The 15,357-nt window shown below is 52.1% G+C and overlaps 1 protein-coding gene and 1 long non-coding RNA gene across 4 annotated transcripts in view; one reads left to right on the top strand and one right to left on the bottom strand.

The window, feature by feature from the left end:
• Positions 1–1,537: 1,537 nt before the first annotated feature.
• Positions 1,538–15,357, top strand: part of B4galnt2 (beta-1,4-N-acetyl-galactosaminyltransferase 2 (SID blood group)) — a 29,283-nt gene continuing 15,463 nt past the window's right edge. Inside the window, exon 1 of one of the 2 annotated variants that reach the window (XM_063251398.1) lies at positions 1,538–1,727. The gene's annotated coding sequence lies outside the window, so the exon portion shown is untranslated. Of the gene's footprint in view, positions 1,740–15,357 lie in introns of both variants that reach the window. The other variant, XM_063251395.1, reaches the window with a different exon arrangement.
• LOC106027064 (uncharacterized) lies at positions 9,959–15,019 on the bottom strand. 2 transcript variants are annotated; one of them, XR_002790469.2, is made up of 4 exons: positions 14,851–15,019; positions 14,209–14,284; positions 13,470–13,947; positions 9,959–12,818 (listed from the first exon to the last, which is right to left on the bottom strand). It is a non-coding gene; the product is annotated as an uncharacterized LOC106027064 (long non-coding RNA). The 2 variants fall into 2 exon arrangements; XR_001200641.2 differs by lacking the exon at positions 9,959–12,818 and having other exon boundaries at positions 13,436–13,947.

Genomic DNA, 15,357 nt, shown 5'->3' with positions numbered 1-15,357 from the left:
AAAAAAAAAAAAAAAAAGAAAAAGAAAAGAAAAAAAAGAAAAGAAAAACAGTTGAACAAAACAAAAACCCAAAGTAAGCCTCTCCTCCCTTGTGTTGTAGGTATTGGATATTGAATTCCAGTGATGCAGCCGTGACTGCACGGCTATCTGGCTGCTGCCAGGTGGACACACAGCTCAGAAATCAGAAATTTGGGGCTGAGGATTTAGCTCAGCGGCATAAGCGCCTGCCTTGCAAGCAGGCAGTTGTGAGTTCTATTATCCCCGGTACCAATAAAAAGGAAAAAGACAAAAAGAAAAAAAAAGAAAAGAAATCAGAAATTTGTCCAGGTGATAGAACTAACCACCATCACACTGTTTGAAAAACTATAAAGCTCATTTTATTTGTTTGGAGAAGTATAATGTTAATGTGTTACTGTTCATAAATGTGAACCGCTAGAAATATGGCCGTGCTACCAACGCGGGAAAAATGAAGAAAATGTATGTTTATAGAACAGTTAAGACAAGGTCCAGTTACCTTCAGATCCAGACAGCGGTTCCTGTGTGAACCAAAATGCTAACACCTGAAATCATCTCACTTGAGGTCCCAGATGCAAGTTCTGGTGTGCAAATACGAGATTCTCACAAAATCCCACAAGCCCACTCGGGAGGCTGAGGCAGGATTGTTTGAGCTCAAGGCCAGCCTGAACTACATAGCGAGACCCTGTCTCAAAAAGATAAAATTCAAAAAACCCAAACAAACAAAAAGCAATGCCACAAGCAGACTTGACTCCTCCCCCAGACCTTCTGTTCTTCCACTAACGCATTTTTTTTTTTTTTTTTTTTTTTTTTTTTTTTTTTTTTGTCTCTCACACTCAGGAAACACAGCCACAAGCTTTTATCTCACCCCCACTCACAGGTGCGACAGCATGACCAGCAGTGACCAGCTGTATGGTCTCTCTTTGTTCCAGACCCCAGCGAGGTCTTGCTGTGACGCCCCAGCTCACAGAAGCACAATAAGGGCCTCTGGAGCCCTGGGCGCAGCCGCACTGCCACTCCTGCATGACTACAGGGTCACGCAGGTCAAACAGCCAAGCCACACCATCGAGGTGGGCGAGATGCCCCACCTTCAATGGCAGGAAGCACAAGGGCACAGAAACAAGGAGCACGAAGAACAGGGAGCAAAGATGCCACCTGCAATCGCTCGTCACGATCTGTCAGCTTCATTTGAGCGAGCACAGCCTACCGGATCAGCCAGTTCGGGGCGTATCCGTGAATGACTGACATGTCACGATCTGTCAGCTTCATTTGAGCGAGTACAGCCTACCGGATCAGCCAGTTCGGGGCGTATCCGTGAATGACTGACATGTCACGATCTGTCAGCTTCATTTGAGCGAGTACAGCCTACCGTATCAGCCAGTTCGGGGCGTATCCGTGAATGACTGACACATAGACGCCCACTGAGGAGGGAAGGCCCGCCCCGGATGTGGGCGGTACTGGCCAATAGGCTTCGAGCTGGATGGAATAAAAAGGGAACGGTTTCCTTTTGCTATTTTTAGAAGCCAGGGTCTTCCTGGCCTTTTGACCTCTCCAGTGCTTTCAGGCTTCCAGCGCAGACCCTTAGGTTTTTGGCTTAGACTCATACATGACTCTGCAGTGGGCTCAGGCTTTGAGCTTGGCCTGGATCCTCCGCCCTCCAGCGAATAGACGGCCATTCCGCCCTCTCCACCCCGATGCTGCAGGTGGCCATTGTAAGCCTCCTTGTAAGTCCTTTATGTCGCCACTCAGTATTTTACATTTAATCTGTGCCTCGCGGGAATCCTAATACACCACCTGCTCTGGGAGGTTTGCTCACCAGTGGCAGGCGCGTAGGTGCCGAGTGTAGACACGCTAAGAGCCGAGAGATGGAGCCTGCCTCAGGCTTCTCGGCTCTGGTGGGACTCAGTGACTCTGGATGGGAACCAATATGGGGACTGGAGGAGGGAGGGTGGCAGAGGGCGCACGACCTGGCAGTGAAGGAAGCAGAGCAGCTGAGGAAAGGACCAGGAAGGACTCTTTTCTTCTTCCTCCTCCTCCTCTTCTGTCCTTTTACTTTTCTTCTAATTACTACATGTTTACAGTACATAATTATCGCATTCCTTGTGGGAACTCTGAGACAGGGAAATAGAGCGGGCAGGGTGCGGCGTGGGGAGGGACTGAGAAATGGGTGAAGTGGGAGGAAAGGAGGGCCTGAGAAAGCTTTGAAAGGCTGTAAAGAAAGAAGCTGTCTCCTAAGTGTGGGGAGGGGAGGGATCCTGGAGGAGCAGAGGGAGAGGAGGACACATGCTCAAAATGAAGGCCCAGAGATGGAGAGTTTGTGCAAACTTGTCCTCAGTGTGATAAGCCATAAATAGGTATGGTTTTTTGCTGGGACAGGAAGTGGTCCCCAAGATAAGAAGATCCTGTGTGGGGCCTGGCCCACGGAGTCACAGTCAGGTGAGGTGACAGACCGTGGTCTAACCTGGTCAGGTCCTCACCTTTTAACCTTTTAGACTGACGGTAATCGGTAATCAGTTCCAAAATTCGTGTTTCTGGGTCATCACCAAAGGCACAAGTGGAGTTCCTGTGGATTACAGGAAGGGCCCTGCCCGTGAGAGCTTTAGAGCTCTAGGGACGTGAGAGCTTACAGTAAAAGCGCTGCCTTGGGCTGTCTAAGGACATGAGAGTCCAGGGAACGGGAAGAAAACCCGTGTGGGGCCTGGCCCAGCTCTGAGTAATCTCTAGAGTTTGCTCACCTGTGGTAAATGAATTAGACCAATGTTGTTTGCAAACCAGCAGTGACAAGTTTAGCAGCTCTTGCTTGTTGAGAAGTGAGGAATTAATCCAGGATGCTGTCTGGTCCTGAACGGCAGGGGATTCACCAGCAGTCTCTCATCTGCCATTCCTGGCCAGGAAACCATCTGATAGAATTTTCGGTGTGGAAGGGAACCGTCTGATGGAATTTTCGGTGCTGCTAAAAAGATAAAAAAGTACGAAATAAAAGTGGCCTTTATTTTAAGAATGTGGAGAGAGACCCTTTGACTCTCCGGTGTCTGACATCATCTGTGCCAGACACGTGGTGTGGGGGCATACATGTAGCTTAGATTTGGGGTGGTGCCTAAGGGGCATTACTGATGCACAGGTAGCCCATTGGTATTCATTTCGTGCCACAGGTAAATTGCCTAGGGGTGGGGAAAGGTGACCTCAAGATAGAGCCCCTTGGTTCTGCCTCCCAGACTCCCTCTGCTACAGTGTCCCGTCTGGGGCAAAATCTTTTCACTACAAATGCCTTGAGTTTGCCCTTCTTTATGAGAGAGTAGTACTCCATGGTGCACGAATGCCATCCCACTCACTTTTACTTTATTTTATTTCATTTATTTATTTTTTTGGTACCGGGGATTGAACTCACAATCTTTGTGCTTACCAGGAAGCACTTTAAGCCACCGAGCTAAATGCCCAGCCCCCCACTCACTTTTAAACAGCAATGTTACTGGTACATTTTAGAGCTAGATGGTGAGCACAGTTCACCTGGAATTTGCACCTGCACATGATGTATCTTGATTCTTGCTTTTTTCGCCCTTTCTTTCTCCTCCCTTAGTCTCTCGCACCCATTTTTTTTTTCTTGAGACAGGATTTTGCTACATAGTTCAGGCTGTCTTTGAACTCACTGTGTAGCCCAGCCTGGCCTTGAACTTGAACTCACAGTGATCCTTCTGCCTTAGCCTCCTGTGAGCTGGAATTACAGGTGTCCACCACCACGCCATCCATTCACTATTTTTTTTTTCCGGTATCGGGGATCGAATTTACAACTGCCTGCTTGCAAGGCAGGTGCTTATGCCTCTGAGCTAAATCTCCAGCCCTTATCCATTTACTTTGATGGGTAACTGTCTACTATTGTGAACTGTGCTGCCACAAACACAGCGTGCATGGGTCACTGAGTATGATGACTTTAACTCTTCCAGAGAGACCCTTAGAAAGGGAGCAGCTGGGTCAAATGAAATTTCTAGTTTTAGTCTTTTTGAAGCTTTTTTTGTTCGTTTTGAGTCAGGGTCTCACTAGGTAGTGCAGCTGGCTTTGAACTCACTGTGTATCCCCAGGCTGGCCTTAAAATCATGGGGAACCTCCTGTCTCAGCCTCCTGAGTGACGGGATTACAGGTGTGTGCCACCATGCCTGGCTCTAATTTTTTTTTGTTGTTGTTGTTGTTCCAGAGGTCGAACTCACAACCTTGTGCTTATCAGGCAAGTGCTTGAGCCACTGAGCTAAATCCCCAGCCCTTATTTTGTTTTTTGAGGTCTCTTCCTACTGATTTTCATAGTGATTGTACTAGTTCACATTCAAACCAAGACAGTAGAAAGTTCCTTTTTCCTTGCAGTCTTCCCAACATTCATTATTATCTGATTTCCTTCCTTTTTTGGGAGGGTCTTTTGTGAGACAGGGTCTCCCTATGCAGTTCAGGAGGCCTTGAACTCACTTTGTAGCACAGGCTGGTCTTGAACTCTCAATGATCCTCCTGCCTCAGCCTGCCTGGTGATGGTGTGCACCACCACTCCCAGCCCCCAGTTTGCATCTCCCTGATGGCCAGCAGTGTTGTACTTTTCTTCATATATCTATTGGCCATTTGCACTTTTTAAAAATTTGTACTTTTTCTGAAAGGCATCTATTCGTTTCACTTGCCCAAAGTTTGATTGGGTCTTTTATTTTGGAGGGTCTTTTTTTTTTTTTTTTTTTTGTGGTTGTGTTGGGGATCAAATCTAGGGTCTTAGGCTGGAGATTTAGCTCAGTGACTCCAGTGCTTGTCTGGTAAGTGCAAGGTTCTGAGTTCGATCACTGGTACCAAATCTAGGGTCTCCTACATGTAAGGCAAGAGTTCTACCCCTAAGCTAGGTTCCTCAGCCCAGTTTTTGAGTTTTTGTTTGTTTTTGGTACAAACTCAAAACCTAGAGCGTGCCAGGAAGGCACTTATGCCACTGAGCTACATCCCCAGCCGCATTTGAGCTCTTAATATAATCTAGATAGCCAGGTGTGGTGGCGCATGCCTGTAATGCCAGCACTTGGAAGGCTGAGGCAGGAGGATTGCTGTGAGTTTGAGGCCATATATATATGTCAGGAAGGTGCTTATGCTGCTGAGCTAAATTCCTGGCCCCTGAATTTTTTCTTTGTAATGAGAGACTTGAGCTGGGTTGAACCTGGCCTGTAAGTCTGGTGGAGAGGGAAGAGCTGAAGACACAGGCGAGGCTGCTTGGTAAGGGGAACCCAGGAGAGAGACCTTCGGGGTGGGAAGGAGGGAGGGAGGGGAGCTTGAGGGCCTGCCGGGCTGCTCTTGGCTCTGATGGATTGGAGATGAGCCCGCCTGCCCCGCCCCCAGTTGACTGCCCCAGCCCCTGCCCTGGTCCCAGCTGTGTACTTTCATCCTGGAAATGTCACCAGGACAGGTTGGTCACCGTTGGACAGAGCCACCCCCATCTGCTTTCTCGCTGTCTTATCTAGTGTATTCTCAATTTTTCTCATTTGCACATTGTCACAAAGGTACGCTTTTTTGGTGTGTTTTTGAAATAAGATTTTAGGGCCGAGAACATAGCTCAGTGACCAGCGCCTGCCTGGCAAGTGCGAGGTCAGGAGTCCGATCTTTGGCTCCAATAAAGAAGAAGGGAGGATGGAAACAGAGTCTCACTGGGGAGCCCAGGCTGGCCTTACCCTTATGACAATCCTCCTGCCTCAGCCTCCCCAGTGCTGGGACCCCAGGCGTGCACCACTGGGCACGGCTCAGTTCCAGGGATGCTTGGCCCATGTTGAGAACCAGTGCTGTTTGCTTCCAAAGGAGAAAGGGGGTTTCTGGGATCCCAGAAGCCATGCCTGAGCCCCAGCCCCTGGCCTCCAATCTTTGAGGGAGATCTGTTCCTGGTTTACTCCCCAAAATGCCCTAGTGGGAAAGTCTGGTGTTACTGAGATCCGGGCCACCGAGCCCTTGTAATCTGTGACTCATGCTATTATCATATGCTATCTTGGGGACAGTGTTTTGTCCCTGGGTGACATTAGCCTTGGAGATGTGGGCCAGGTCAGGAGCTCCGGGAGCTGGAGAGAAAGGGACGAATGTGTGAGGGAGCCTGGTGAGCTGGTGCATCCCTGTTCGCACAGCACCCTGGAAAGCCGAGGTAGAAGGGTTGCAAGTTTGAACCCAGCCCAGTAGTAACTACCTCTGTTACTTTTCTCATGGCTGCCACAAAATACCCGACAGCCAAGGTTAAAAAGATGAAGTTTATTCAGTTTGTAGAGGCTTCAGTCCATAGCTGGCCAGCGCTAAGGCAGGGTGGCCCGGCAGAGGGCCATCTCTGAGGAGAAACAGCCGGAAGGCAGCAAGCAACCGGCAGTGACCCTCCTTCTGGCTCTTGTCTGCTGTGGGCTCCGTACCCATCAGGCACGTGGCACTCATACCCAGGGTAGGGCCTTGGAATGCTCTGTAATTCGGTCCCGGCATTGTATCCCAGCAGCGCACACCCAGGTTCCAGGCAGTTCTGAGAAGCCCTGCCTCTGACCACAGGACTTTCTGGGGAGATGTTTAGATTTGCGCCACAACAACAACTTAGCAAGATTTGCCTCAAAAAGGACAGAAGGCAGGGCTGAAAATGTAGCTCAGCTAAAGCCCTGGGTTTGGTGTGTACTACTGCAAGGCAAACCGAGCACAGGAAACACTCCCAGGTGATTAAAGCCGAGTCTGCTGATAGACCCTGCTGTGCCTTAGTAATGAAGTGAATGAGCCCCTGGCGCATTGAGAGCTAAATATACAAAAGATAAAAGAAATCAGATGTATTGTATGAGTACTTTTTCTCATCTAATTCAAGAAATATATAACATAAGCAATTAAGTACGCCATACCAAACTTGGCCGTTTTTGTCTGTTTTCTGAGACAAGGTCCACTGTGTGACCCAGGCTGGCCTCGAATCCACGGCGACCCTCCTTTCAGCTTCCTATGAGCTGGAGCTGTGCACCGCCACACGGGCTCTAACGTAATACTTTGTGCAGGGTGGACCTCAGGGCGACGAACAGGACTCAACACCAGCCTCGGCAGCTCACATGCTGACCCTGTGACAACACAGGGAAGTTGGCAGGGCTCCCGTGCGAGGGTGACACGCAGACCCACAGCTAAGCTCCGGAGATGACTGTCACAGCGATCAGCTGGTGTTCTGGGTTCTAGAAACCTGAAGAAGGAGCTGGCGGCTGACCATCAAGGCTGGGGATGTGGTCAGAGCAGCACTAGCTCAGGAAAGCACACAAGGAAGAAGGCAGGCTGTACCAGGGCGCGCCCCGGCATAACCCCTGCTTTGTTCCTTTCTCTCCTGAGGGATTCGGGGCCTCAGTCTCTCCCGCCAGGCTGGGCGCAGCAGTCACCGGTAAGGGGACCTTTGTTTCTAGTGTCATGAGATGAGGCATGAGAACCCTGAAGCCGCCCAGATTTTTGACTCTCTTGTAAGACTCCATTTTGATTCCCACATCTCTCTTTCCTCCTATTTCACCCATGGCTCGGTCTCATTTTCACTGATCAGTCCTCTAGCAGCGGTTCGGTTTCATTTGTCCTTTGCCGGCTGGATGGAGCCATCCCGATTGGATGGAGGACATTGTGGTTTAAATATGCAGTGTCCTCTGGGACTCATGTGTTGAAGGCTGGATCCCCAGCAGCAATGTTGAGAGGTGGGGCCTGGATCGGTGTCTGGATCATGAGGTGTGATGGTCACCCACTGATGAGTGTGGACAAAGGAGGTCACAGTGCTGTGCCGTTGAAGGGGATCCCGTCCCTGTTCTCAGCGCCTTCCTCTCTCTCTCCTCCTCTGCCGTCCCCTTCCACCATGACGCTCTTTCTGTGGTGCTAACCATGGACTAAACCCTGGGCTGCTCTAATCCCAAGCGAACTGTTCCTCCTTCCCCCGTGCCTGTTGGGCACTTGGTGCTAGTAACGAAAGCCTGGCTCACACACAGGTGACTTGCGCAGCTCCCCAATGAGACAGGAGACGCTTCAGGTGGTAACAGGAACTGCGCTTTATTTACGCGGGCTCTGGTTTATATATTCGGCCGTGACCAATCACAGGCTGCCACGAGGAAGCAGGGCGGGAATGGGATGCAGGCTCTGGCTAATATATCCAGCTGTGGCCAATCAGGGGTTGCCACAGAGTCGGCACAGGGCGAATAGATACGGAGTGAGCACGAGGTGCGCACCGGTTGGCTAATTTAGAGAGGGACGTACGCATTGCGGAAGCTGACGTGGTCTTATCTTCCCGGGCGGGGTGTGTTGAGCGCCTGCGCCCGACACAGAGGGAAGCTGGTGACGAGTGGGGGCTGGCATTAGTCATTTTCCCCACACTCGGCTACAAAACTGAGGGGCTCAGACCCAACCCTCAACCCCTCAGCAGCTTCGGAATTGGAGCACACCCCGAGGGCAGCCGAGCAGCATCTGGGGTGTTGCTTGTGGGCTTGTGCTTTGGCTAAGTTTACAGAGTCTGACAAGGAAAACGCAAAACCAACTGCAAAACTGAGCAAGCCAGATTCAGTTTGAATGGTGATGCTGAGCCCCAAAACCTACGCTTCCCACAAGAATATCCACGTGTACGGAGGACAATCAGCCAGGCGGGGCGCGGTCATGCACCCTGTGATCCCATGCTCAGAGGCCAAGTTGGAGGCCAGCCTGGCTCCCCAGCCACTGCAAGGCCAGTGTGAGCTGCGAGACCAGACCTCGTCTCAAAAGAACAGAGTCAATCAGAAGTCAGTTGGTTCGCAGACTGAGTTAATTTTGGTGAAAATTTGTATTTAAGAGAAAAAACAGTGTGGATATCGAAAGGCAGCCGCTGTAGTTAGACCTGAGGACCACTCACAGCCGGTAAAGAAATGTGGGAGTTGGGTACACAGAGGAATCTAACAGCAGGATTATGACGGAGACACACAGGATTTTTAGACATTTGATACAATCTGGGGGCATTTTTCTTAATGTGTCATGGTGGCGCACACCTATAATCCCAGCACGTAAGAGGCTGAGGCAGGAGGATCACTACGAGGTCAAGGCCAGCCTGCGCTAGACAGTGGGACCCTGTCTCAAAAGTGAAACAAAAATCTATTTTTGTAATTATAGGTCTAAAATGTATCCTATCAGCTGTCGGGGTCCTGCAGAAGTTTCAAAGTCAGTTCTGCACACAAAAGTCTTAATTTTAGAATTGGTTAAGCTTTTAACAATAGTTAAAAACACACGATCCAAGGCTGGAGAGTTAGCTCAGCTGTGTAAGTGCGTTTAAGCGCCTGCCTGGCAAGTGTGAGGTTGTGAGTTCGATCCCCAGTATCAAAAAAAAAAACCCAAAACCAAACAAACAACAAAACCATGTGATCCAGTAGCATCATTATAAAATAAAACCAAGGTGATAAAACAGACCCCCCCCCCATTTGTTTTTTGAAACAAGGTCTCACTGTGTAGCCCAGGCTGGCCTGAAACTCATGGTGATCCTCCTGCCTCAGCCTCTTGAATAGGCAGATTCCTGCTATGCACCACCAGCTCAGTCAAAAAAGTTTAAAAATGCAAAACACAGGAAATGATAGTATGATGTATGCTACCTAAAAAGTGAAAAGGAAAAACAATTTCCTCGTTAAGAGCTGATTTATTTTTTTTTTCTAGCTGAGGTAAGTCTTTTTATCCTTTTGTTAATCTCTTCCACGGTCAACTACTTCCACTGTAGGTGATGAAACGTACAAGGCTCCGCTTCAAATGTTGGCACTGCTGTGGAAAAGTCTTTTTTCCCCTTCAATGCAATTCAGAATTAACACTTTGATTCTTGTCTTATGATCCAGTGTCAGGAGGAGGGTCCACCGCAGAAGTCCCCTACAGACAGTCTCCCGCTTTACAGCAGTGGGCGGTGACAGGCTCTGCCTTCACAAACACCACAGTGCCTCAGTTTACATACGGTTAAACGAGGAGGGTTTCTCTGAGAGGCGTTTAAATGCACTTTATTTTTAGACAACCTGCATGACATGCGTTTTTCCCTAAAAGATAATACCTCCACTCCAAATAAGTCACGGTCAAAATAAATGAAGCCCCAAGACAACCTCAGTCCCATTTGTTTAAAATCCTGGCGATAGGATTTCACCATGGAATCACCACGGAACCCACGAACACTCTTCCACTGCTGAGCCATCCTGGAAGGGAATCAGACGTGGGGTCTCCCCATGCTCACGGTTGTCCAGACAGCCGCCCAGCCCTCGGATTCACGGCTGCGTCAATAAAGAACTGGCAGGTTTTGCAGTCAGCAAGGCTGTGCCTGGTCCACACTGCAGCCCTGTCCTAAGCGGCGTTGCTCTTTCTGGTCCTCGTTCTTCAGGTTTGCTTTGGGTTGATTGCGTATAATCTTCGGTGTACTTCTTGTAGGTGAAGCTGTTCCTGCAAGTGATGGTTGGTGACAATAAACACCAGTGACTTCTGTGCTCTTGGTGCCCTTGGGGCCTCCAGCAGAGACATTCCACCAGTGAGGGAGCCACCAGTGTCACCCTCTGTGCCACGGACCACCCCGCCCTCCACCTCCAGGTGCAGCCCATCCACCGTCTCCCGGATCTTGTGCCTGTCGGAGAACATCTCATCCTGGCTGTGAGGTCCCCATAGATCATCATGGTGGTGGCTGACGGAGGTGGTGGCCGCGCTGGCTTAGCAAGAGCTGAGAGCTCAGGGCAGGGGAGCAGGCGGAAAAGAGCTAATTTAAAGAAAAAGAGCAATTCCCAATGGGTTTGCGTCCGGTTCTGCACCAGTGAACCTTAGGTATCCGTTCAGACGCCACAAAAACTTGGAATCGACAGGGTCACCTTGACCACACATAAAACCTTCCCCCAGCTTCCATTCCTAAGACGATGCTCCTGGGCACTCGGTCAAGGGCCCACTGAGGAAGGTCAGAGACCTAGGGGAGACCACCCTGTCTCAGCCTCTCGAGTGCTGGGCTCGCAGGCGTGCGCCACCATGCCTGGGGAGGTGGCCTCATCTGAGCTGCAGGATGGGGTGGGGGGTGAGGGAGTCACCCGTGGTCCTTAGGAGAGGGGTGCAGGAGGCTATGGGAATCCGCATCTCTGCAGGGACCCCAGGGGCTGCCTCTGCCCCGCCCCATGGCCTGGTCTGGCTGGGAGGGCTGGCTCTATTTTGTCCTTGGTTTGACCTGGAGTGCACCAAGTCTGAGAATGTAAACCTGACAAACAGGTTGCTCAAGGGCCCGGACCCCCAGCACCCATGCCTACCCCGCACCCCGTCCCACATGTTCCTGGGGCTTCCTGCCTTTCCAGGGCCTCTCCCAGCCTTGCCTGGGTTTCGGGGACTTCTCTGAACTCTTGAGACCAGAAAGAAAGAAAGAAAACCAATCCTGCAAGATTGTCTTCACTACAGAACGTTTCCACAGCTCCTCACCTAGAGGTCCTCAAGGCACACACAGGCGAAAGGCCGGCGACACCACGGCGGTGCTTACGGCACCTGGGATGCCAGCCCTCAGGAGGCTGAGGCAGGAGCGTCGCCGCCACACTGGGCTACATAGTGACCCCTGTCTCAACTCTTTCCCCCAAAAAGAATTTCTGTACAAAAAGGGCGCCAGGTTCCAGCTGATGAGGAAAAAGCAGAAAAGGCCAGTTTAGATGCTGGAGGCAACAAGCCCGACGGTGGCAGAGCGGGCACCACGGCGCCCACACAGGCTCAAGCTGACGTACGGGGGGTCCAGGCCTGCACCTCCCCAGGGGACTGTGGCTGTCCCTGCCCCTCCCCACCCCACGGGGCGGTCACCGTGGATGGCCACGTCTTCCTTTGTGCTCCCAGCCGCCCACCTCTGGGGCGGAATCCCGGCCTCCCCCCGGACATCCCTCCTGCTTGGGGCTGGCTCCGCTGAGGTCACCGGAGGACGGCACCTGCTCCACCGAGAGTTCTAGTATTTTTACTCATTGCATTACCCCACTGTGTGGCGTTGGCTCAGGGAGAGGACGCATCTCAAGTCCTGTTCCCCTGCCCCCCCGCTGTCTCCTGTCCCCTTCCCCTCTGATAAAGATCTGTCCCTGCGTCCTGTACCGTCTACTTTGCTGTTTGTTTATGCTTTGGGTTTCCCATTAAAAGGGAAACCATATTATGTTTCAACTCCTGTGCCTGCTTCACTTCACGTAAAGTTATGGTCTCAAGGTGAATCCACTGTTCTACCCGTGACCCAAGCTTATCCTTCTTCATGGCACAGTAGTACTCCGCGGTGTGTAATTTTCATTATTCACTCATCTGTTGCTGGACATACAAGCTGCTTCCAGGTTTTGGCTGCCATGAGTTGCACAGCTATAAGCATAGGTATGTGTGGCTTACTGTAATATGATGACTTTAACTCTTTCATAAGATCCCTAGAAGGGGAATAGCTGAGTCAAATGGAATTCCTGATTGTATCAGCCCAGTCCACTGATGGTATCAAATGTCAACCTCTCAGGGCTTCATCTGCAGCTCAGAAGACTTTTTGTTTGAGACAGGGTCTCACTATGCAGCTCACACTGACCACGAACTCATGGCGATTCTCCTGCCTCAGCCTCCCAAGGCACAGGCACCACCATGCCCAGCCTGACATCTTTTTTCCCCCAAAGGAAACCTTTACTCAAAATAGATTTAAGGCAAGTTCTTGATAAAGGAAGTCAGTTCTCATTCTTGCTGAGCTTAGGAACCGGCCACCAGGGTGTGATCTCAGGTTCTGCCTGGGAGGGAGCCGGCTGTAGGGGAGGAGAGCAGAACAGGAAGAGAGAGCTGGGATTCAGCCCAGCTGCTCAGCACCTGCCCGGGGAAGAAGGTCCTGAGTCCGATTCCTGGTGCCAAGAAAGAACAGGAGGTGAGGACAGGAACAGCACCACAGCACCCGCCTCCGGGTCCACAGGGCCCCAGCTGCCGCATGGACACAGCCCGATCCTGACTCGGCCGAGCCTATGCCCCAGTGCTGCCCCCCCATCCCTGACCCTGCAGAGGCACCCAGGGTGAGGCCCTGCACCCAGGGGTCCCCAAAACTGGTCTATGATGTTATTCCCTGGGGCTCCTGCAGACTTCAGCCTGTGCCTAAGAGGCCTGGGATCATCGCCCCCCTCACCTGGCCCCACTTCCTGTCCTGCCCCAAACCCAGAGGCCAGAAGGAGATGGGGGCAGGGGCTCAGGCTGCTCATGGCGTCTCCCCTACGCCAGCTGCCCTGTACCCCAGGAACATCAGGGGGCACAGGGAGGGCGAGGCTGCTGGCCTGAATCTCTACACCTTCATGAGACCCAGATCGCAGACTCTACTGGGGGCGGAGCGCAGTGGCGCATGCCTGCCACCTCAGCACTCAGGAGGCTGAGGCAGGAGGATCTCTGGGAGTTCTAGGCCAGCCTGGGCTACAAAGGAAAATGCTTTCTCAAAACAAAACAAAACCCCAACTCATACACAAAACAACGTTGAAACTTTTCTGTAGCATTTATATTTCATTTCTTACCAGAGAGACGTTTGCTAATCCAGAGTCGCTCCTAAGACCCTCATTGGTCTGATAAATTTTTAGTGTCCTCTGGGCCCAAAGAAACACGGATTTCAGGCCACACGGCGAGAGACGGAAGGTCAGGTCCCGCTGTGTGGAGGAGGAGACCAGCTTCCGAGCCCCACTTCGGGTTGAAGTCAGAGGCAGCCTTGCTGGGGCCAAGCAGGCGCAGATGAGGGACAGGGTCCCCTTTTGGGAAGGCAGAAAGTTTTGGAAGGTCCCCTGGTCACCAGGTACCATCACCCCCGAAGTGTGGAAACAGGCCTTGCCCGGGCCGCTGGCTTTCGGATCTTTGGAGCCTCCACCTCCTGTGTGCTGCTCCGTCCTGGGGCTCCCTGTATGTCCATGAGAGAGGAGAGGGGGACCCAGAGGCCACCAGGCGGCCCCGGTTCCGTAAATCTTCACAGAGGTCAACATCTGAACCATGGCGGGGCTGCTTCTGTGTAGAATTTTCAATTCCAAAAACAAAGAAGAATAATTTAAATTCCAGGCAAAGGAAGTCGCCTGGCAAAGAACCCCGCAGAGCACCCTCCCCGCCTGGCTGCAGGCGCTGGGTGCCAGAGAGAGCGGACTCTGGCCCTCCGGGGCCAAGTGAGGTCTCAGTCACCGCTGAGGTCCCCAGAGCAGCGGGTGGGACACGACTCCTGCACAATGACTTCAAGATTTGTTAGGCAAATAAGCTGGGCCCGGTGGCTCTCACCTGTCATTCCACCGGCAGAAAGCTGAGGCAGGGCGGTCACTGCGAGTGCGTGGCCAGTGTGCTCCATAGTGAGACCCTGTGTCAGAAAACAAACAGCAAAATAGAAAATAGCTTTGTTAGAAAAGCAGCTCTACCTCGGGACGGGCTCCGGGCCTGGCCCAGGAGCAGGGCTGGACCCTGCTTTCCCTGGCCACAGCTGGCAGCCTGGCTGGGGCAGCTCCCTCCCAATCCTGCAGGGCTCAGGTTACCCAGCTAGGCAGAGCCTGCAGCTGGGGACGCGAGGTCACTACCGCTCTATTATGGGATGGAGGGGAGGGGGCGCAGAGGGTGTGGAGATTCTGAGCTGTGCTAGCCGATCCTGGTCAGCTCCCCCTCCCAAAGAGCCCCCTCAGATGTTATGCGTCCTTCCAGCCTGCGCCGGCTCCCAGAAGCCTGGCTGCACCATCCTCCCCTTGCTCTCCTGCTTCTTCCTGGGATGTGTGGCCTGTTGTGACCCTAGGATCCTCCTGCCTCAGCCTCGCGGTGCTGTGATGACAAGCGTGCAACCACCAAGCCAGGCTGTAGAGTTTGACTTGTGGCCTAGAAAGCCAGGTGCATGTCCTGGGCCCCTGGGCGTGACGGAAATTACCTAGGAGAACTTACTGAGGAAATTTCCAGTTTGTCCAAGGTGACAGCCAGTACCTGGAACGCAGCCCTGGCGGAGAGGAAGCCCTGCTTGGCCACACAAGGGCAGCGGCCAAGGTCCCTGCTCAGTGGTGAGGCCCAGACAGTGGCTGTGCCCCAGGGGCACGGGTGGACCAGATGCCTGTCCTGCCCACCTGAGACGGCAGACACCCTCCCTCTGCCATATAGGATGGGAGACAGGGCCAGGACTTTGCCCAGGGTGGCCACCACAATGACTTCAGAGGCAGTCACCCTGGTCTTGGCCCCTTTGATGGCCCTGAAAATGTGATCAGCACTGCCAGGCACAGTGGCATACCGCTGTTGTCCCAGCAGCAGAGAGGCAGAGACAAGAGGATCTCCTGGAGTTCAGGTCCAACCTGAGCTACATAGCAGCGAGACAATGGAATAACTGAAAACTTCTGCAGAAACCAGCCTGGCCTGTCTGGTGCTCACCATCCCGGATGATGGGAAACAAAATTGTTTTTC

This window comes from Cavia porcellus, unplaced genomic scaffold (assembly GCF_034190915.1).
Source record: "Cavia porcellus strain 051 isolate PalLab524CR breed Dunkin Hartley unplaced genomic scaffold, mCavPor4.1 scaffold_6, whole genome shotgun sequence".
NCBI lineage: Eukaryota > Metazoa > Chordata > Mammalia > Rodentia > Caviidae > Cavia > Cavia porcellus.
This window is presented reverse-complemented; position numbering and strand designations above follow the sequence as displayed.